Source organism: Acomys minous, assembly GCF_964271855.1.
Source record: "Acomys minous genome assembly, chromosome: 15".
NCBI lineage: Eukaryota > Metazoa > Chordata > Mammalia > Rodentia > Muridae > Acomys > Acomys minous.
Window position 1 is genome coordinate 46,236,261 of NC_140497.1, and position 21,954 is coordinate 46,258,214.

The 21,954-nt window shown below is 36.5% G+C and overlaps 1 long non-coding RNA gene across 1 annotated transcript in view; it reads right to left on the reverse strand.

Moving 5' to 3' along the window:
- Positions 1 to 656: 656 nt before the first annotated feature.
- Positions 657 to 21,954, reverse strand: part of LOC311584085 — a 30,523-nt gene continuing 9,225 nt past the window's right edge. Inside the window, exons 2-3 of the long non-coding RNA XR_014774779.1 lie at positions 3,430 to 3,584; positions 657 to 945 (exon numbers count right to left, since the gene is read on the reverse strand). This is a non-coding gene — a long non-coding RNA (uncharacterized lncRNA). The remainder of the gene's footprint in view (positions 946 to 3,429; positions 3,585 to 21,954) is intronic.

Sequence of the window (21,954 nt, forward strand, 5' to 3'; positions counted from 1 at the left end):
CCAGTTTTGGTTGCCAGCACAAATGCGGGCTCTTTTTCCTGTTCCCAGGGTTGCATGTGGGTTTGGCCCCTTTATCTGCTGTGAGCTTCTGCTTTGTGCTAATTGGCAGCAGGCCATATTCAGCTCCTTGATGCAGAACCTTCTTTGACTTACGAACAGCTTGACTTCGCAAATAGCTTAGGTACACTCTGTAGGATAAAGAGTAAAATGTTAAGTGCAACCTCTGGTTTGATCAGGTCCATGTAAGTTAATTTTTCTGAACTAAAATGAGCTGTGTAGCATAACATAATGCCATCATTAATCATGGTACTATAATCATAATCATATAACTGGGAATTATTCTGTTTATGAGGGTGAAAATATTTGGGCAATTGGTTTAAACCTTTTCTCTAACACATATATTTTTTGAGGTGAGATGAGCATTTAATGCAACTTATTTTTTTACAAAGTCACTTAAACTGTTTTTCACATATATGTTCTATCAGCAAGGGTTTATATCTGCACTTTGCAATTTTTCTCTTCTTTACATTTATTTGTAAGCATCACAGTATGTAGCCTAGAGTCTTATATACACAAGTTCTTCAAAATTAAGAAGTTGGTAGCAGGTGAATAGAGATTTAAAATTACACAAAAAGTAATAGGCACTAAAAGCTTAATTTCAGTTTAATTAGCACCCAGAAGAGCATTACATTAAGAGTAAAACTATGAAGGGAGAAACATCTTCTGTCTAAGAAGATTGTGGCACCCATGGACTCAGAGCATCTGTGGCTGCCTGCAGATCTTCATCAGATCCAGCTAACATCCTACATGGAGTAGAATGGAGTTCGTAGGTTTCTCTTCCAAACTGAGGAGCAATTGACAGTTGATGGCTTCAGGATAGGAAGACTCAGTTTTCTTTAAAGGTATAGCTGGTACTTGAACCACATTCCAGTAAGTGGGTTGACACTGAGAAGAATATGAACAGCAGAAAATTTAAAAGTGAATAGGGCTTTGGGGAATGTGGAGGAATTTTAATCCAGCAACATGGCGACTTTGGCAGGGAATCACAGCGAACCACCTAGGTCTGTGTGAACCAGCTAGAATATAGACACGCCCTTAGTACACACGTTTAGTTCTTCTGGCTGGAAATACAAACATTCCTTTAGTATACACCATTAGTCTCCAAAATGACATCTGATTGAAAGGCGGACAAAGTGAGGAATCAGAGAAAGATTTGACAAAATGAGTCAGAGAGTGGATACACCCAACCCTCATGAGAACACACAGAAAAGAAAAGCTATTAAAAAGCAGTGTAGGAAGATAAGGAGTTCAGTTCTGTGCAGTTCAGTTGAGTGAAGTTGAGTTTGTGCAGTTCGTTCAATTCTTTTTAGCTCTGTTCAGTTTGTGAAGTCAGTGAAGTCATTGTAGTCCGTCCAGTCACTGCATCTCACGTCATGGAGTTCAGAGGCAATTTCTCCAAGCAGAGCAATTCAGAGAGATGCTGAGAGAAGCCACTTTGAATTCATCAGCTTGGACAGGAGTTTTGAGCCAGAACACCTGAGATGAACCAGCCAGCCAGAGTTCAGAAGGAACTAGAAAGTGTGAGTTTATTTGGCAGTAAGTCTCAGAGGCTGAAAACATTCTAGGGCTAGGTTAGCAGATAAAGGCTAGAAGTGGAAGCCCTCAACGTCCAGGCTTACAGACGATTAGATTGTATGGAGGCTGGACGCTTCCAGGCCTAAGCCTACGGATAGTTAGAACAGAGATAGAAACACTCTGAGCTCAGCCCAAGCCATGTATTTACAAGGCTTGGGGGTAGCTCTCACCTCATCCTTTCATCTGAGGAAATAAAAACGGTATTTACAAGGGGAGGAGAGATGAGTGTAAATCTGGGATGAGTGAAAGGGAGTAGTTGAGACTGAATGTAATTAAAACACGTTGCATGAAATTCTCCAAAAATTAAAATGTGATTATCATTTAAGATAACAGAAGACTGGATAAGGAAAATGTGGTATATTTACACAGCTATTAAAAACAAGGAAATCATGAAATTTGCCGGCAAATGGGTGGAACTAAAAAAGACCATCCTGAGTGAGTTAACCCAGACCCAGAAAGACACACATGGTATGTACTTGCTTGTAAATAGATTTTAGCCATTTAAAACAATGCTACAATTCTCAGACCCAGGGAATCTGGGTGACAAGAAGGCCCCAGGGGAGGATGGCTGTGTTTTGCTGGGGAAAGGGGGCATGGATTACACATAGAATGTGTTTGAGGAAACAGAACAGCATCAGAAAGTAACTATGGAGGGAGGCAGGGGTAGGGAACAGTTGTAAGAAAGGGGGCAGTAAGGATGGGGCCAGGGCTTGCAGAGAGAGGAGAGGCTGTAGACTGGGTCCTTACCAGACAAGCTGGAGACTTAGAAAAGGGTAGGCTCCAGGGAGGATGTGAGGGTGACTCTAACTGAGAGCACTAGTGCTGGGGGTCATGGAGACTAAAAAGATCATTTTCTAACTAGGCAAGACTCCTAGTGAGGGAAGTGGAGTGTACACACGCATGCGTGAGCACGCGCACACACACAAACACACACACACACACACACACACACACACACACACACACACACACACACACACACACACACACACACCAAGCAAAAAACAACTTCTACCCAAAATTCAACCTGCCTACAAGATATTCAGGGATACAGATAGAGCAAAGATGGAGGGAATGTCCAACCAATGCCTTGCCTAACCTGAGACCCACCCCAAGGAGGAGAACCAACCCCTGATACTATTAAGAACGCTCTGCTATGCTCGCAAGCAGGAGCCTAGCATAGCAGTCTTCTGAGAGTCTCCACACAGCAAAGTACCGAAACAGATGATGGGACTCATCCTAAGATTGGGCAGAGCTCTCGGAGCCTTGTGGAAGAGTTGGGGGAAGGATGGAAGGATCCAGAGGGGACAGAAGCTCCACAAAAAGACCAACATAGCCAACTAACCAGGGCTCAGGGCGGCTTGCGAAGACTGAATCATTGGAAGAGGACCCATGCATGGACTGAATACAGCTATAGCCAATGGGCAGCTCAGTCTTCATGGGGGTCCTGTAGAAAAGGGTGCAGAGTTATACCTGGGGCTCTATCTGACCTGTACTCTCTTGCCTGCTTTTCTGTCACTTCCCCTTGGTGCGGCTGCCTCACCATGTCACAGAGAAAGAGCTCAGTTCTAATGCAACTTGATGTTCTGGGAGTACGCACCTTTTCTGAGGAGTAGGTATATGGGGGAAGAAGGAGAAAGGATAGGATAGGGAAGAGAGGAGGGGTCTATGATCGGGAGACTCACAGGAAGACCAACAGAGCCAACTAACGCGGCCCCAGGGTAGCCTGTGGAGACTGAAGTGCCAACCAAGGACTGCGCATGGACTGATATGGGACCCCCTACACATATATACCCAATGGACGGCTTGTCTTCTTGTAGTTTCCCTAGTCAGGGCAATGGCGGGTGTTTCTGACATTGGCTCTGCTGCATGCTTTTCTATCCACCACCGTTGAGGAGGATATGCTCAGTCCGACTTGAAGTGCTGGGGTGTGTTGATGTATCCCTTCCCTGTGGGGCAGGAGAGAGGTAAGAGGAAGGGAAAGTAGGACCAGGAGGGCTACGATTTGGATGTAAAGTGAACAACTAAATTGATAAAGTTATAAGTTTTTTTTTTAATCTAGTGATATAGTCCCCCCCTTGCTGATTCATTTAAGACATGATGTGTTGGGAAATGATTTCTTTATGAAGTTGTTCTTTGTACCAGAGCAGTATCTTGAAATGTCTTTCAATCTTCTTGATTTTATGTAGATATTCTTATTACTTTCAGATTATTAAACACATATTAAGTGCTAAAATATACAAAACACTAATAATTAACTATAAAACTAATTAATATAAGTATTTTACATTTTCAATGAGGAATCTTTAAAACTTTCAAAAGACAGAAAAAATATAATAAATATACCATATATCATTGCATGTCCCAATAACTATCAACTGAGTGTCAACCCTATTACTTGTATTTATTTTGGAATAAACAAAAAATAAATAAACCTAGATATCAGAAATGTAAAATACTGCCAGAAAATAGAAAAAGTTTACAACGATCTTTCTATTTTACTATATAATAGCAAAGTATAAAACATAAAAGTATTTAAAAACCTGCCTATTTTATCTTACACATCCCTGATCAGAGTCCATCATGAAAAGAAGTCAAGGAAGGAACTTAAGGCAGAGACCTGGAGGCAGGAACTGAAGCAGGACAATGGAGAACACTACTTTTCTGGGTTGATTACAGCTAGCCAAATCTGCTTTTTTATAGATAATACATGACCACTTGCCCAGCCATGACACCATGCCCTACACCTGCGGCCCAAAGATCAGTCATTAATGAAGAAAAATGGTCTCTAGTTGAATTCTACTCCCCAAAGAGTTATAGTCTGTATCAAAAAGAAAAACAACAATAAAACCAAAACTATATAAAAAAAATCAGAAAAGTTGCCACATTTAAAAGAAATTGCATTTACAGGACAGATAATGGGGACATTCAGTGTGACGGCTCTAACTTGTACAGATTCTTAATTATTCACTTCATAATTTTATAACAGTATTTGGCAGTGAATAGGTCAGTACAGAGGTCAAAGACAGTTGAACAACAACATTGGTAGGTGTCATGATACTCAGACTATATTTTGTATTGGATTTATATCTTTATACCAGGAGTTGAATTCATGACAGATTATAATTGAATATTATCTGCTACCTTTTAAACCTAGAATATAATTCCACATGTTTTAATCTATATATTATTCTAATATAATTTGTTATAGGATAATTAAATACTTGGATCTAGGTTATCAAGTTATGGTGTTCACACTTATTAATGACACTATGAAAAGGAATTGCTGTAATTATGCCCCTTGTAAAAATTTATTGCTTGCATTTTCATTTCATTCTGTAGTTAGTATTTTACAACAGTAGCTGTGGTGTGATTAAAATACCCATAATAATGAAAACAAATACTTCAGAAAAAGAAGTTAAATAACCATAATTAAATAAGGAATGAAAATGTAAAACAGCCTAATAAACATAGAAGAGACTAAGATGTTTAAAGTGTATATACCAACAATTACAGGCTTCCAAATATCCATGAATAAAAAACATTTAGTACATAATTTTTTAGCAATTTAGAACCACGCAAACTACTAAAAATTATTAAAGGCCAAGGGAAAAAATTTAAATGGCACTTTTTTCACATTTCCCAATCCTTTACTTAATAAACCATCAAATTACAATTTATAATTTTTAAAAAAGCAATTATCACATGGCTGCTATGACTAACAGTGTAGAGGCAGTCATACCGGTTTCTCTTATTTGGACTTCGGTTATCTGAACTGTATGGAAGAACGGCCATGTATCTCACAATGGATGTGACTTACTAGCACAGAGAATCCTCAGAAAGGCATGGAAGGGAAATGCTTTCTTTCCTTTGAAAACATTTTTTTTTCAGAGCTTAGGGAGTAGGAAACTGCAGTAAATGTAGCTAAAATTCATCTTGACTAGCTATCCAGGAGAGCTATTTAACTCCCCCAAGTGTTTTAGCTCTACAGGTACTGTGAAAATATGTATCTGAATAATTAAAGAAACCCTCTTACCGAAATGGAGTGCCAAGGCTATCATTTATTAGCTCATTAGGGGCCTCCTCTAAACCCTGTCGCTTTAGGTTACAAACTACTTGAAGAGGAGAGACAAATATCGTTTTGTCTAAATTCTTTTGCTTATATCTTGTGATATGGTTCAGGATACACTTACATTAAAATTTACAAATTTGGGTGTCAAATATTTAAAGGAAAAAAGTTTCAAAAATTTGAACCTTCTCTTCTGCATTCCAGAATCACCACAACATATGTCTACTCTTGTCACATGCAACATTCCAGAGTCACCATGGCAAATGACTACTATTGTCATATGCAAAATAAAAACACCAACATCTCTCATGGAAAACTAAGTCTGAAGCTGAAAATACATCTTGTGAATAATTTTAAGTACTTGTAAAATGTGAATATGATGCCCAGTAACATTTAAGTACCTTCTCTATTTTGCTATATATTCAGCAATATCTTTACAATAATGCACAAAGAATCATGTTCAAAGCCAAATCACAAGCAGTTTGTGATGGTGACTTGACAAGCAATATCAGATGTCTTTGGCATCTGACTTCAGAATCTAATGTTTTAGCTTCTTAATTTTATTGTTCTTCGAATACATAAAATATAGCACGCTTCCTTATACAGATTAGAAGAAATATAAAACCACTGCTTAGCTTCCCCTCCCACACCAAACAAGATCCTATTCTAAAATACTCTGATAGTTTTTTTAAATTTTTATTAATTTATTCTTATTATACCTCAATGGTTATCCCATCCCTTGTATCCTCCCATTCTTCCCTCCATCCTATTTTCCCCTTATTCCCCTCCCCTATGACTGTTCCTAAGGGGGATATCATAGGCAGATTTGGACCCAGGGGTCCTGCTCAAACTAAGGTACCAGCCAAGGACAATACAGGCCTTAAAACTTTAAACCCCTACCCAGATCTAGCCAAGAGTCAGAACATTCTCCACAGTAGAATGGAGAGTGGGATATGATTTTCTCACATACTCTGGTGCCTCACCTTTGACCATGTCCCCTGGATGGGGAGACCTGGTGGCACTCAGAGGAAGGACAGCAGGTTACCAAGAAGAGACTTGATACCCTCTGATAGTTTTTGATTGTGGGTTATAACCACGTCCCCTTGATGGAGAGGCCTGATGGCATTCAGAGGAAGGATAGCAGGCTACCAAGAAGAGACTTGCTACCCTATGAGCATATACAGGGGAAAGAGGTCCCCCTCAGTCACAGTCATATGGGAAGGGAGTAAAGGGAAAATGTGAGGAAGGAAGGAATGGGAGGATACAAGGGATGGGATAACAATTGAAATGTAATATGAATAAATTAATAAAATATATTTTTAAAAAGAGGTATCTTAATCAGATACAGTTAATTTTTCTTCATTTTTATACTTACACATTTTAAAGTTTCTTTTTTATTTTTGAGATTATAATTACATAGTTTCCCCTTCTTTTTTCCTTTCTTCTAACTTTCCTTGGGGGGAGGTTCATATTTTTTATGTATGAGCTTGAAGTAAACTTTAGCTGTGGCCTATGTTTCTTTCTTTCTTTTCTTTTCTTTTTGAGTTTTTTGGTTTTTGTTTTTGTTTTTTATTTTATTTTATTAATTTATTCATATTACATCTCAATGTTTATCCCATCCCTTGTATCCTCCCATTCCTCCCTCCCTCCCATTTTTCCCTTACTCCCCTCCCCTATGACTGTGACCTGAGGGAGATTTCCTTCCCCTGTATATGCTCATAGGGTATCAAGTCTCTTCTTGGTAACCTGCTATCCTTCCTTTGAGTGCCACCAGGGCACCCCCCCATTCAGGAGATATGGTCAAATATGAGGCACCAGAGTACGTGTGAAAGTCAGACCACACTCTCCACTCAACTGTGGAGAATGTCCAGTCCATTGGCTAGATCTGGGTAGGGGCTTGAAGTTTACTGCCTGTATTGTCCTTGGCTGGTGCCATAGTTTGAGCAGGACTCCTGGGCCCAAATCTGCCTATCATAATTTTCTTCTTGTAGGTTTTTCATGTACATCTTTCTTTGATATTTTTTAAATCCATAGCCTCTCAATAAACATGCCATCATGAACCCTGGAAAGACCACAAGTCCTCAACCCTACATAAAGAACTAGAACACCTAAGGAATACTAAGGGTGGGGGGAAATATTTTCTCAGAGAATAGAACACCAACTCATTATCCAATGCCAAATGTTCAGCCCAGAAATGTACATACCAGCAACATTTCTCAGACTGAACAGGATACATTGATGCATCTATGTATACACATATGTAGACAATACCTGCAACAACGATTGAATTCATTCAAATAGCCAAATTACTATGAATGTAATTCCTGATTGTTCCATGGTTCTTCCTGCTGTATACAGTTTATTTTACTCATGTGTAATAATATAAATATATATGTTAAAAATGAAACATAATAAAAATATTTTATAAAAGACACAAAGACATAGCCATTATAGATAGAGTAATTGGTAAACCAAAAAGATGCTTGAGTTACTACAAAAAGTAAACCAGAATATCTCATGTTCCAGGAATTACCTAGTTATGGAGCATAGTGGGTGGTAAATGAGCTAATAAAGTAGGTAATATAATTCTATGTTGGAGTCCAAGTGTTAAGTATTAAAATAACATTTAACATTAAGAGTGCAGTAATTTATATAAATACTTGGCAGGAAGAGAATACATTATGTTATACTAGAAACAATAGCAGAATAATCACAGTATTTATGTCATCTAGGTAGCCTGAAATTTTATATATGTTATTTTCAAAATGGAAGATTCATATATGAGAAATGTTAAAAAAAAAAAAACAAGAAAAAATACAAAGTGATCTTAATTTTCTGTTTCTCAGCTATATGAGAAAGCCATTTTTTCATGATTATAATTAAACCCCAAAATTAACCTATTTTCTAAGATTAATTTCTAGTTAAGTAGTTACTGATTTGCTCATGGAGAAATTTAATAAATTTTATTTTTTAAAAACAAGATTCATCATTTTTTTTCAGTCTCCATGTAGAGCAGCCTGCCTGCATTTCTCAGAATATTTTCCTTCTGTGTCCACTGGCACTGACCTCCGTGTTTGGTTACAACCTCACGCGTCTTTCAAATGTCATTGTACCTTTTTATATTTGTAGAAAACCCTTACTATGCTTTCTGACTAAGCTACATCTCCCTGATGTCTGACATGTTTTCTAGATTCAGCATCAAAAATGTCCCTTTCTAAACTTGATATTTTCATACCATGCAGATTCAATAATGCTCTCCTTACTTGTCAAATTTAAAGACCAATAAGACAAAAAGTACTTCTGTAGCTTTTCATTCCCATTGTAAAATAGCATAAACGTTGTGCATGATTGATAATCAAAAGATTCCTAGTTTTAATACATTCATTATTTCTCCCTCTTCCCTCCCCCTCTCTTTTTCTGTGTTTGTGTGTGTGTGTGTGTGTGTGTGTGTGTGTGTGTGTGTGTGTTACCTGCAACAACGATTGAATTCATTCAAATAGCCAAATTATAGGCACTCACAAGTAAGAGGACAATTACATCAGTTGGTTCTTTCCTTCCACATTATGAATCTTAAGATTGAATTCTGATAGTCATATTTGGTGGCAAGCATCCTTATCTATTGAGACATCTTACATACCTAAACAAATTCGTTTCTTATTATTCTTCGAAAATTCCATATAGTATATGTATTATGTTCTTTTCCACCCCTTAAATCTCCACACATGCTACAGATGCTCACCCTATCTGCCCAACATCACCACGCATCTTCTCTTCTCTTCTCTCTCTCCTTCTCTCTCTCTCTCTCTCTCTCTCTCTCTCTCTCTCTCTCTCTCTCTCTCTCTCTCTCTCTCTGTAAAATAAACCACTAAGGACTTAAAGTCTGATTTGTGTTGGCCAGCTACCCTTGAGCCTAAGGTCTTCCCAAAGACAATGGTTGAAATAGCTAATGTCATTCCAATTATGAAAACGTATTTTCTCTCTCTCAGCAATTGTGAATATCTTCTTGTCTCGGGTTAGGACTTTTTGTCCAATTCACTTCCTTCACACCAGGATTTTGTAAGAACTGAGGAGTGTAGGTCTTGTGAATCCTTTCATGGTCTCTGTGAGTTCATATGTACATCAACCCTGTTGTCCAGACAACTCTGCTTCCTTGATGTCTTCCATCACCTGTAGCATTTACAGTCTATCTGCATCATCTTTTGAACACATACACACACACACATGCACACACACATACACACACACATGCACACACACACACACACACACACACACACAAGCCTTCTCATCATCTACTATTTATTTTTCTTCTATAAAGTTCCCTGAGCCATGACATTGGTGTTGACAAAGATGTCTTATGACTTAGCATCCACAAAAATGTATTGTCAGCGTGTTGACCAATTGTGAGTCTCTGCAGTGACTGAATGTCCAATTAAAAAAAAAAACAAATCAAACCAAAACCAAAACAAAACAATACAAAAAAACCAACTCCTCTGACCAAGATTAAGAACAGCTCAGGTGGGGAGTTAAAATATAAATATTTGTTGGCATTTGATAAAACGAATAAGAGCTTTCATACCAGATACTATGACTTTTCTGAGCTATATAAAGGCTATTGACCAAATTACAGGAGCAAGCATAAATTCTTTCCTGTGGAACAGTCCCAATATTCAACTCAAGGGCCACTGACCAACATAACAGTCATGCGACTATTTTACCAGTGAGCACAACTTGTTTGGTAGATCAGTATTGTAATACTGTAGTGTGATACTGAAATATAGTTATGTCATCTTATTGCAGTCTTCCTAAGACTACTCTGTTGAACTTATTTCATGTAAAACTGGGCTCTGGTCACTTAGACCAACAATAAATCCCCATAGCAAACTGGTCTCTGGACCAACCATAAATTCTTATACAGTGTGACCCAGAGCTTAAAGTTAACTGCCTGATCGTTTAACTACTATCTCTCCACTTCTGTAATCAATGCTTGCCTGTCGCAGGTGTCCAGACCTGTCTTTCTGCACACACCACAATTGTGGTGGGTTTGCCCCTTAAAATTTTGCACAAACTGGAGATAGATATTACTTCCCACTAATCTGCTTGCCAGAGTCCTGCCAACTGTGAATAGACTCTGCTCAGTGTATTTGAGCCTCTTGGGAATTTTTTCACTTCATCTACCCTGTATCAGCATAAAAGGTCCAGCCCTGGGTAAGTTTAAATTCCATTTTATTTTGTATTTTATTCTTATTATTAACATAATATAAAAATTATTTTTGATCTCTGATATATTTTCCCTGCACAATCATGATATTATGTAGTTAACATTTTACTTTTAAAGCCAAACTGATATTTTAAACCAAGTTTTAAAATCCTTTTGAAAGGTACCACAGATCAAAAATGTGACTCCTTAATACATTGGTAAAATACCAAAAAAAAAAAGTAAACACTTTAGAGATGGTATTTTCATAAATTCTTTAATGGTCACGAAGTATAAAATAGACATTGTATGTATCAGCCAGAATTGTCTCTTCAGTGGAACAGTTCATAGCAGTAATGATGTGATGCTAATAAATTTCTTCATTGATTGATTAAATGGAACACAGTGCTGAAGCTATTTCTAAACATCACCATGTGATGTCTGTCGATCATATACAACCTTTTTAGAGGACTGAGAGATCTGTTTCAGAAAAATGATCCCTTTTAGCCATTCTTAATCAAGCATCAAAAAATTATCCTCAGAAAATTCAAGTGCACCTCATAACCCCACCCCACACTCATCATCCTTTTAAAACATGAGTACTTGTAAGAAATGCTTGATTTTGCTAGTAGAAGCTTATTTTTAATAGCAATTACGCTGAAGTAAAACTAACTGTTATCTAATATAAATCTACAACTTGAGTCTCCATGTTTGGTTATTAGATGATTTTATTTTTTATTTTAAAGTGTATCACATCTGTCTTTTACTGACAAGCTCTCTGACAAAGGCCTTTGGCCACAGTCATCAAATGCTCCAATTTATCGGAGCATCAGTGAAGCTCTTGAAGTCACACATGTTGATTACTTAACCTTGTTCATTTACAACATATTTTGATGTGCCTCAGTCCTAAACCAATCAGAGCAGTAAAAATGACTATAAACACTTTAGCAGTCACACTAATAAAATTCTAGGACCCCACTCAATTAATTATTTTTAATGATGATAGTAACCTGCGTACTTAATCAGTTTTATAATTTCTAACTACTTCATCATACAAAGTTTTTATGTTCATCAAATGAACACTGGAAAATAATTCAAAAGATAAAGAGCATACTACTGAAAGTTTTTTTTTTCATGTTATAATTTAAATCCTTTAGCGTTAATTCTTGCCTGAAATGTTCTCATCTGTGTTGGAAGAGAAAGAATGATCAAAGTTATCAAAAATCACCATGCACTATTGTGCACCTACCCAGATGCCCACACCATATTTCGTTTCTGTTTAACTTCACTTTGTTATTGTACCATTTTCTTTATTACTATTTCCAACTTTCCCCAAAAATAATTTCCTGCTACTGGGGAAGCATCCTTTTCATTTCCTTTCAGGAGTGCCTTCTGATATTGGGATCTTATTTTCCTTTCATTCCAGAGCTATTTTCATCTACACTTGACAGACACTGTCACTGCTAACAAACTCTCAGCAACAAAAACCTTTTCAGCTGACTAAAGACACCATCTTTTTGTGGTCATCAGCTGTCAGTCAGGTGGAAGAAAGGCTCCAACTTGCTTCTGTTTTTTTTTTTTCTCCATGATTTTCTATGATCTCAGCCACATCTGTTTATCTGTGAACTTCTCATCATGGCTTTGATCCATTTTATTAATTCAGATTGTCCATTTGGTTTAAAATTTAATTTTATGTTGTATAACTTTCTACTGGAAAAACAGCTTCCCTGGCTTTTAAAATACACTTTGTGGATTTTAGGTCCTGCTGTGTCTTTTTAGAAGAGTTTAAAAAAATAAAATAAAACTCGTGCATCTATAAAGAGAGAAACGTTTTCCTTGTTTGTTTCCAAAAGGATCATGGTCCGAGAGATTGTTGCTATTTGTCTCATAATGCAAAGGAATATGAGAAAAGCTTTAAACATCTATACAACTGGAAAATATTTCAGTTTATTTCAGATAATCAGATGTAGTTTACTATTTAGTTTCAATGTGTTTGGTTAATTTATATGGTTGTTTGACTTTCTTCCATCCTCAAACATTTTGTTTTTCTAGAAAACCATTGAGCAGAACCCAACTAGCCTCATAGTAATACTGCAACAGAAAGACGCCAGATGAACTGCCACTTCAGAAGGGACAGAGAAGAAACTACCAAACTCTAACAATCATGCATCTCAGGACAAAAAAAAAATCACACTTAGTTTTAATTTTTCAATCCACATACTTCATTAAATTCATAATATGAAATGAAAAATATGACTTATTTTTGCTAGGAGATAGCAGGCTTATTGATACATTTAACCTATAGAAATTTAATATAAATCTCTGTTAGAAAGTAACCATGCAGCTTTTCAACATTATCCTTAGGCCTAATTCAATGAAAATGTGTGGTGAGTTGGCTGATTGTCATTGGCTGAAATCTGCGGTGTGTGACTTCTGGAATTTCCTATTTATTGGTAATATTATAGTCCTACATTCTACTGACATTTATTTAATGTTAAATTGCACTCACAATGTCAATAGAATCAATCCAGTTCTGTTGCTTATGTTGCTTTCACAGATTAGATGTTTTGAAAAGGTAGAAAGTGTGAGAAAGGAGGATCATAAGAGCTTCCTTTTTTAATGTATGAGAACACGGAAATCACTGTCTCTGTACAGTATTCAGGCCACATATTTTCCATGTGTCTCGGATCAAATAATCAAAGCAAATGTTTTTCCAAGTCACTTTCTAATTCTTTGTTTTTCTGCAAAACCTCCAGTGATTTCTTTTTAATTTTCCAAGTATCACTTAAAAAAATAATTGACACTTAATGTAATTTTGTTTATATAAATTTCATCAATTTTGTACGTAAGAACTAATAGTTTCAGCGTAGCTGCACAGAGCAACCAAGACATGTAACAACTGCTGTAATCATTAATGTTTCAGACACTGTAACTAAAATGCACATAAAGGAAAAACTGAAACTTCAATAAGAGCATACAGTGTAATTATCTGTGCTGGCATGTACTGGAGAGTGGTGCTATAAGGTTGGATTTAAGAAAAAGAAAATGAAAAAAAAAAAGGTGTGAGTGTGTAGCACACAGAATTTATTGAGCCAGGTCCCTCGTATATCGGATATTAAGAATCTTTATTCAATAGTGGAATAAAGAATGGGTGCTTTTGCAGTTTTATAACAACACACCATGAGTGTTCCGCGAAGTCATTTGATTTTCGTCTGAGAAAGTGCAAAAGAGTGCCTTCTGGGGGAAAGTGTTTTAAAATTTATCTCTATAAAACCAGAGTCCAAAACCACACAGCCATCATTCAGAACTGTATCCATCCAGCAAAAAACAGATAAGGCAGCAGCCAGTGCTGAGAAAGGCTGCAGAAGTCAGCAACGAGTTGCATCTGTGCAGAAAGAAAGTTAATCTCCAAATTCGTTTTCCAAAAGACGCTATGGGCAACCAGCAGCAACAGCAATAGGAAATAGTACATCTCACGCCAGAGCCTTAAACCATACAGTACTCAGCAAGGTTGAGGTCTGGGGTGCCCTCTGCCCTAAGACGTCAGAGAAATTTGAGACAGATGTCTTGTATATAAATCCCACATTTCTAAAACATATAAGAATGAAGTCATTTGTTAGCTAATAGAAAAATCCATATTAGAAAAATAAGAAAGATGACGATTAGAAATATGAAACATGCATCTACAAATATTTATTTAATTTCCAAAGACTTGTCATTAAGAAATACAATAATTATCAGCATTTTCATTGAAATAAAATTCCTGAAAACCATGATTGTCTTTATTTTCTATTCTTGTGTACCAAATGATGACACCTGTGTTAACGTACACATGTAGTCGTTTCTTACTCTGTGGTTTCTGTAGGTACAGCCTAGGTGATCTCTGTGCGTCGGCCTCTCAGCATGTACAGTGAAGTCGTCAGTCATGTTAGATCTCCTAGATTCTGAGCCGATTTCAATCTCCTTTCGATTACAGAGTCAAGTTTCCCATTTCTTGTGTAAAATGTTGGTAGTGTGGTGCTTTGAATAAGACTGCTCCCTACCCCCCAACAGATGCACCTATTTGAATGCTTAGACACCAGGGAGTGGTGCCGTTTGAGAGAATTTAGAGGTGTGTCCTTGCTGGAGAATATGTGGCTTTGTTAGAGGAAGTGTGTCACTAGGGGTGGGCTTTGAGGCTTCGGAAGCCCAAGCAACGCCAAGTGGCTCTCCTCTCTTTTCCAGCTGCCTGTGGATGAGGAGGCAGAATTTTTCAGTTATCATGTTTGTTTGTAGAACACCATGCTCCCTACCACGAGGATGACGTATTGAGCCTCTGAGAATGTAGGCAAGCTGCAATTAAATGCTTCCTTATTTTTAGGATTTGCCACAGTCCCGTGTCTCTTCACTCCACACACAAATTCAAACACTGACTAAGACAAATATCGTTTGCTGTTTTTTAAGTTTCTATTTTATTTTTTTTGAGATTATAATATAATTACATCCTTTCTCCTCTTCGTTTCTCCCTTCAAGCCCTCCCATACACCCTCCCTACTCTCTTTCAAAGTCATGATCTCTTTTTTTTTTTTCATTCATTGTTGTCATTTCCCTTTTCTGTGGGGAACAAAAGTGAGCCTTTACCAATTCATTACACATATCATTGTATAAATTTAGGGTTGAAAGCTGGAGTAGTGGAGCATCATGAAATCATAGCAGTGGTCAGAATGAACACACAATTTTGTATGTTCAAGATCATTTTGGTTATATAATGAGTCTCTATCTCAAAGTAAATACTAACTAATAAAGTGTGGTTTTAATCAAGCTTCTTCTCAAGTATTTACTTGAGTGGCAACTAAAATGTTCTCCTTTTGCTGGGAATGGTGGTGTATGGCTGTAATCCAAACACCCGGGGAATAGAGGCAGGGCGATCTCTCTGAGTTCTAGAACAGCCTGGTCTACAAAATGTGTCCAAGACAGCCAGAGCTACGCAAATGGAACCCTGTCTCAAAAAACAAGAAAGAAAAGGAAACAAACAAACAAAAACTGAACAAAAACTTCTTATTTGACATATCTACTTGCATACTTTAATTTCCATGTTTAACTTTAAAGGAAAATTTGGAGGACCTTCTACACTCAAGAAGCAGTTTTAATAGATATATGTTGGCTTCTATTTCAATAATATGTGGTTCCCATTGAATATGCTCATCTGACTTGCTAATGTGTTGAGATTTTTTGTGTTTATGCCAGTAAAGCACATTCTTTATTATTCTTACTATTATTTATTATTGTTTTTAGGTTTGTTTGTTTGTTTGTTTATTTTGCTTTTTTCTTCACTGGGTTTCTCTGTACTGCCCTGGCTGTCCTGGAACTCCCTCTGTAGGCTAGGCTGGCCTAAAAGTTGCAGACATATACGTGACTCTTTCCAAGAGTGCTGGGACTCCAGGCATGCACCACTACCTGGCTTGTTCTCATTCTTTTAATGTCTGACTTTGGAATTAGTGGAGTGCCAACCTCGTTTCATTCTAAAAGTCGTCTTCTAAAATGCCCCTACTGTTTGGGTTGAGTGTTTGATACTTTAAAAACAACAACAACAACAAAAACCCCTTTTTGTAGAGTGCTGTGACCAAGGTCTATGGTGTCTGTAGTCCAGCATCTGGGATCTTAAGCTGCAGGGTATCAAGGTGAAGATCAACCTGGACTCTAGAGAGACACCCCAATATCAAAATAAATAAATGATTTTAAACAACAAAATCACCTGGGTTTATCTGTACTTTAATAAAACTCTGCAACACAAACTTAAATAGTTGATAGCTATTTGGCTACGTAGAGTACCAATTTCTTCTGGAATACAACATAATAGTTTTTGTCTTTTAAGGAATTCATTTACTTGACTTTTACAAGGCACAGAGATTTTTAATATTCAACTTTTAATCGTTCAATAGCTGTAGAGTCATTAGGCTTACCTAAAACTATTATCTAATTCTAAAACTTGTTTTATTTTGATGGAAGAATCTCTTAGATCTATATTAGTTTTACAGGTTTCAAAAATCAGGTTCGTTTCTTTGACTCTCATTACTTTGTGTTTTATTCCAAAACTAAACAATATATAAGTGATCTTCTTGGAGTTAGTTCCTTTTTTGATGCCAGTGTCTTGTACTAAAGCTATATTCATGATGATTAAATACACATCATCAATATGAGTATGTAGAATCAGTAATTATAATGTGATATATGTAAATTATATAAACTTTAATCATGAATAAGTTTTAGAAATTAACTTTATCACTGAATAACAATTTCGCATCTAATTTGAAATTATTTCTTCTATAAATGTTGCCATCTATATTATGTGGTATCTGCTGGTGTTCTTATTTAAAGCTTGACTTGAGAGATAAAACTTAAATTTCTCCTAAAGGGAGTATTTTAGAATAAGTTTGCATCCTTGGTTGAATAGCTTGGCAGCATTATGGCCTTGAGATATTCTAGTTCCCAAAATATAACCAAGGGCATCTTTCTTCCCTGGAGACTTTATTATTGCCAAAAACCGGATCCTGGAGTTACAGTGCCATCACAGAGCATCATTGAATGGAACATGCATTTCACTGTCAGAGCAAAATTATACAGTTTTGTCAGATGCTCCCTAGTGAACTTAGAAGTATAATGAACACATAGGAATATTTCTTTCAAAACTAGCTTCAATTTATATTAAATTAGCCTAAAAAAAAAAAAACAAAAATGACCCAAATAAAGATGCAAAAGTGGAAGACTTGTTTCTTCTACTACTTCAACTGCAATATTTACCAGCTCAATGGTGCTTTGGGTTATTTTAATAGAAATACACAATTGTGTGCTATGTGAACTATTTTAATAACCAGAATAGATAACTGGAATTTCTCTCCTAAAATATTCAAAACCATTTTAATAACTGCAAAAATATTTTTATGACCAATTGTTAACAAATTATGAGGTCATGTCAACCTGAAAGTACTCTTCTAGAGACTGATCACCAACTCCCTATGTCATTGGTCAAGGGAGTTCCCTGGACTCCCAAAAGAGTACACATGCTTTTCATACCTGTTAGTGTCACAACAGAGCTACCCATATTGATGAAGATTCCACACACCAGGGCTGCAAAAATGCAAACTAGAAATGAGGTAAAAATTTCCTCCCTGATGTCCTTTCACAGTGCCAGAAGGTGTTATATAGGCTTCCATGGGAGGTTTCACAGTGCCAGAAGGTGCCATATAGGCTTCTAGGGAAGAAAAGTTACTGGTGGTCTAACCTAGATACAAACACCAGAACTATAATATCAATGTGCCATGCAAGATGTGTCCACTGTTGTAATAGAGGCACATTGTTAATTTTTTTAAAAAGCCAAATTCTCTTTTATTATTTTCCATTTCAGCTCTTCAGTAGGAATTACAAGCTTGATGCTACAAGCTAGTCAAATACTATAACTGAAGAGGTTATAAGCTTTATAAGGGCAGTCTATTGCTTTCATTGAACTAAATCAGCACAGTGTCAAACTGTCTGCCAAAAACCTATTTTTATTTCCATAGATATATACTACTTTAAGCTTTAATCATGGAACCTTGTCTAGAATAAACAGTGGTGAATTCAGAGCCTTGGCTTCCCAAAGTGTAGGGGAAATGGATTATTGAATGTTCAGCTATAAATAGAACATTTCTATCATCCATTCTAAGGCTCAGGGAATATCATGGAAGAAAGGGCAGAAAGACAGTAGGAGCTAGAAGGCAGCAGGCAAAGCAGAATGTCTCCTTGTGGATATGTCACAGCTATCACCATCATGAACACACAAATGCTTAAATTTCTTATACAGGGATTTTCTAAGAATAATCTTATGCACATCAAGACATAAATGGAGGTGGAGCCCATATTTGCTGATCTATTGGTAATAAGATACTGAAGGAGATATTTAGTATCTTAAAAGTCTACCAATATCCAAGTGTATTACAAAAGGTAGTAGGATGCTAGTCAAGAAAATCACAAACTGTGCCTTGCTTCACATGAGTTTGTTATTGATGCTTATTTAATCTTTTAAAATAAATCCTACCATCTATCTAGTCCAGAACAGTTAATTGCATTTTTTTTTGCATTATGATGAAGAAATTAGGGTGTGGTTTCCCTTACTTTTAGAATTTCAGATTTATAAATTTAAAATGTGGACTTCATAATACTTAGCAATACTCTCAGTCTGAAGCTTATAGAAATCAAAATTTCTTTTGGATTATAAAGCGATATCAAATATCCTGGTTGCATTTTCTAACCTTGGCAACTTGGTTCCTTCAAATATTAATACTAGGTTAGTGTCCACGGCATCGGAAACTCATCTCCATACACCTAAATCAGTACCATTACACTGAATCCCAATCGCTGGCTCCTTAACATGACAGACAGCTAAGGCTGTGCTCAGGCTAATCACTCCGGAGTTTTCTAAGGACAAGAGTGGCATCTGTCTGTGGCATGAAGATAAATATTTATATTGCAGTTTAGTGCCGTGTCGTTGTAGCTAAACCAAAGCAGGAGGATGCCTTCTGTAGATGATAATCTATCCACCCATGGGTTTTCTTATTACCAGTAATTTATTAGTATGTCTTTGTGTGCCAACGTGAGTATGTGCTCACTTGAGTACAGTATGCATAGAGGCCGGAAGAAGGTGCTGGATTGCCTGGTGCTAGATTTACAGGCATTTTGTGCAACCCAATACAGGTGCAGGAGATGACATGAGTCCTCTGGAAGAGTAGCAAGTCCTCTTAACTGCTGAGCAGTCTCTCCAGCCACCCAAATATATACAATTAAAAAAAACTTTAGTTCTATGGCATTGTGCCGAATAAGCAAGCTTTTATTCATTATTCTTACTTATAAGTCTTGAATATTAAGCCTAGAGTTTTAGATTTGTGACAGTTATCCAACTCTTAAAAGTTGCTTCCCTATTAATATTGGAATATAATTAGAACCATTCTAATTTGTGTGTTGACTGTTAAAATATGATGGGAGATTACTTATTCCTCTTTTTCAAAATATCAAAAATAAGCACAAATGTATTAAATTGATTATAAAGTTTTTGTCCTACAAATCATTCACTTGCTTGGTTAGAGTCACCCAAAGTTATTATTTGAGGCTATTGTGAAACTTGTTGCTTCCCTGATTTCTCAGTCTATCAGTCCCTTTGTCATTTGTGTATAGGAGGGCCACTGATTGTGTGTGTTTGTGTGTGTGTGTGTGTGTGTGTGTGAGAGAGAGAGAGAGAGAGAGACAGAGACAGAGACAGAGACAGAGACAGAGACAGAGACAGAGACAGAGACAGAGTCAGAGAGGGGAGAGAGAGGGAGGGACAGAGTTAATTTCGCATCTAGCTACCTTGCTGAAAGTGTTTATCAGCAGTAGGATTTTTCCAGTGTAAATCTTAGAGTCATTTATGAATACTATCATATCATCTTCAAATAAAGATACTTTGACTTCTTCCTTTATAATTAGTATTCCCTTGATCTCAGTTCGTTGTCTTATTGCTCTAGCTAAGACTTCAAGTACCATATTGAATATCTATAGAGAGAGTGGATAACCTTTGCTTGTTTCTTATTTTAGTGAAATAGCTTTGAGTTTCCATTTAAATTGATGTCAGTTGAGGGCTTGCTGGAAACTGCCTTTATTATGTTGAACTGTGTCTCTTTCATCCTTAATTTCCCTGGGACTTTTATCATGATGGGTATTGGATTTTGTCAAAGAACTATTCTACACTTAATAAGGTAATCATGATGTTTTTGTCTTCAGACTTTTTATGTGGAGGATTGTATATATTGATTTATGTATATTGAAACATCCCTGCATCTCTGAGGTGGTACCTACTTTAACTTGATGGATGATATTTTGTTATGTTCTTGAATTTGGTTTGCAAGGATTTTACTGAAGACTTTTGAATCTATTTTCACAAAGGAAATCGGTCTCTAGTTCTCTTTCTTTGTTGTCTTTGTTTGGTTTTGTTATCAGGTTAACTGTGGTCTTATAAAGCAAATTAGGTAATGTTTCTTCAGTTTCCTTTTTGTGAAATAATTTGAAGAGTATTGACAATAATTGTTCTTTGAAAGTCTGGTAGAATTCTATGCTAAAATCACCTAGTCATGACCCTTTTTGTTGCTGGTGGTGGTGGTGTTGGTGGTGGTAGTAGAATTTTAATAACTGTTTCTATTTCATTAAGGGATATAGGTCTATTTAAATTGCTGATCTGATCTTGATTTATCTTTGATACATGATATGTATAAAGAAAAGTATCCATTTCTGAAGACTTTGAACTTTTTCAACCGTACTTTATTTGAGGTTCTTTAATGCTTATACTTCCCTTCCAACCTTCCTACCCTAGATAGGACAGAAAAGAGGTTAATGGGAACAGAAGTGGACATTTTAGTCTGTGTTCCTTGGAACTATTTCACTCTTCACAATCAAGATTCCAACAAACAAGTTAAACCATAAAACAGCAATTCAGCAAACCACAGCAGCCAGGACCCAGAGCAGCAGCTACAACTTGGAGCAGCAGCTGGAACATGGAACCTCAAAGCATTCTCTGGAGCTTTTCTTTCTAGGAGTTTCTTTAATTGGAATGATGAACAGCTAAATGATAAGTGATGCTAAAACTAAAAACCCAAGTCTCTGCTTTTGGATATATATACACGTGTGTGTGTGTGTGTGTGTGTGTGTGTGTGTGTGTGTGTGTACTCAGAGTCTGTACTAGGATGCTTTTTTAAATTTTTCTATTTTATTATTAAATATTTTTTATTTTTTTAGATATTCATTTTTATTATTACACACACACACACACACACACACACACACACACACACACATATATATGTACATAAAATAAACTACCTACAACAGGAAGAACAATGAAAGAATCAGGAATTATATAAATATTTCATTCATACTGTTTTACCTATTTGTATTTGGCAGGCTTGAAAAAAACATCTTTCCTATCTTAGTGAGTCTAAAATTCTAAATGTAAATCAATATCTATCAGATCTCCTCATTATCAACTTAAAACATCTATCTAGACCTAAAA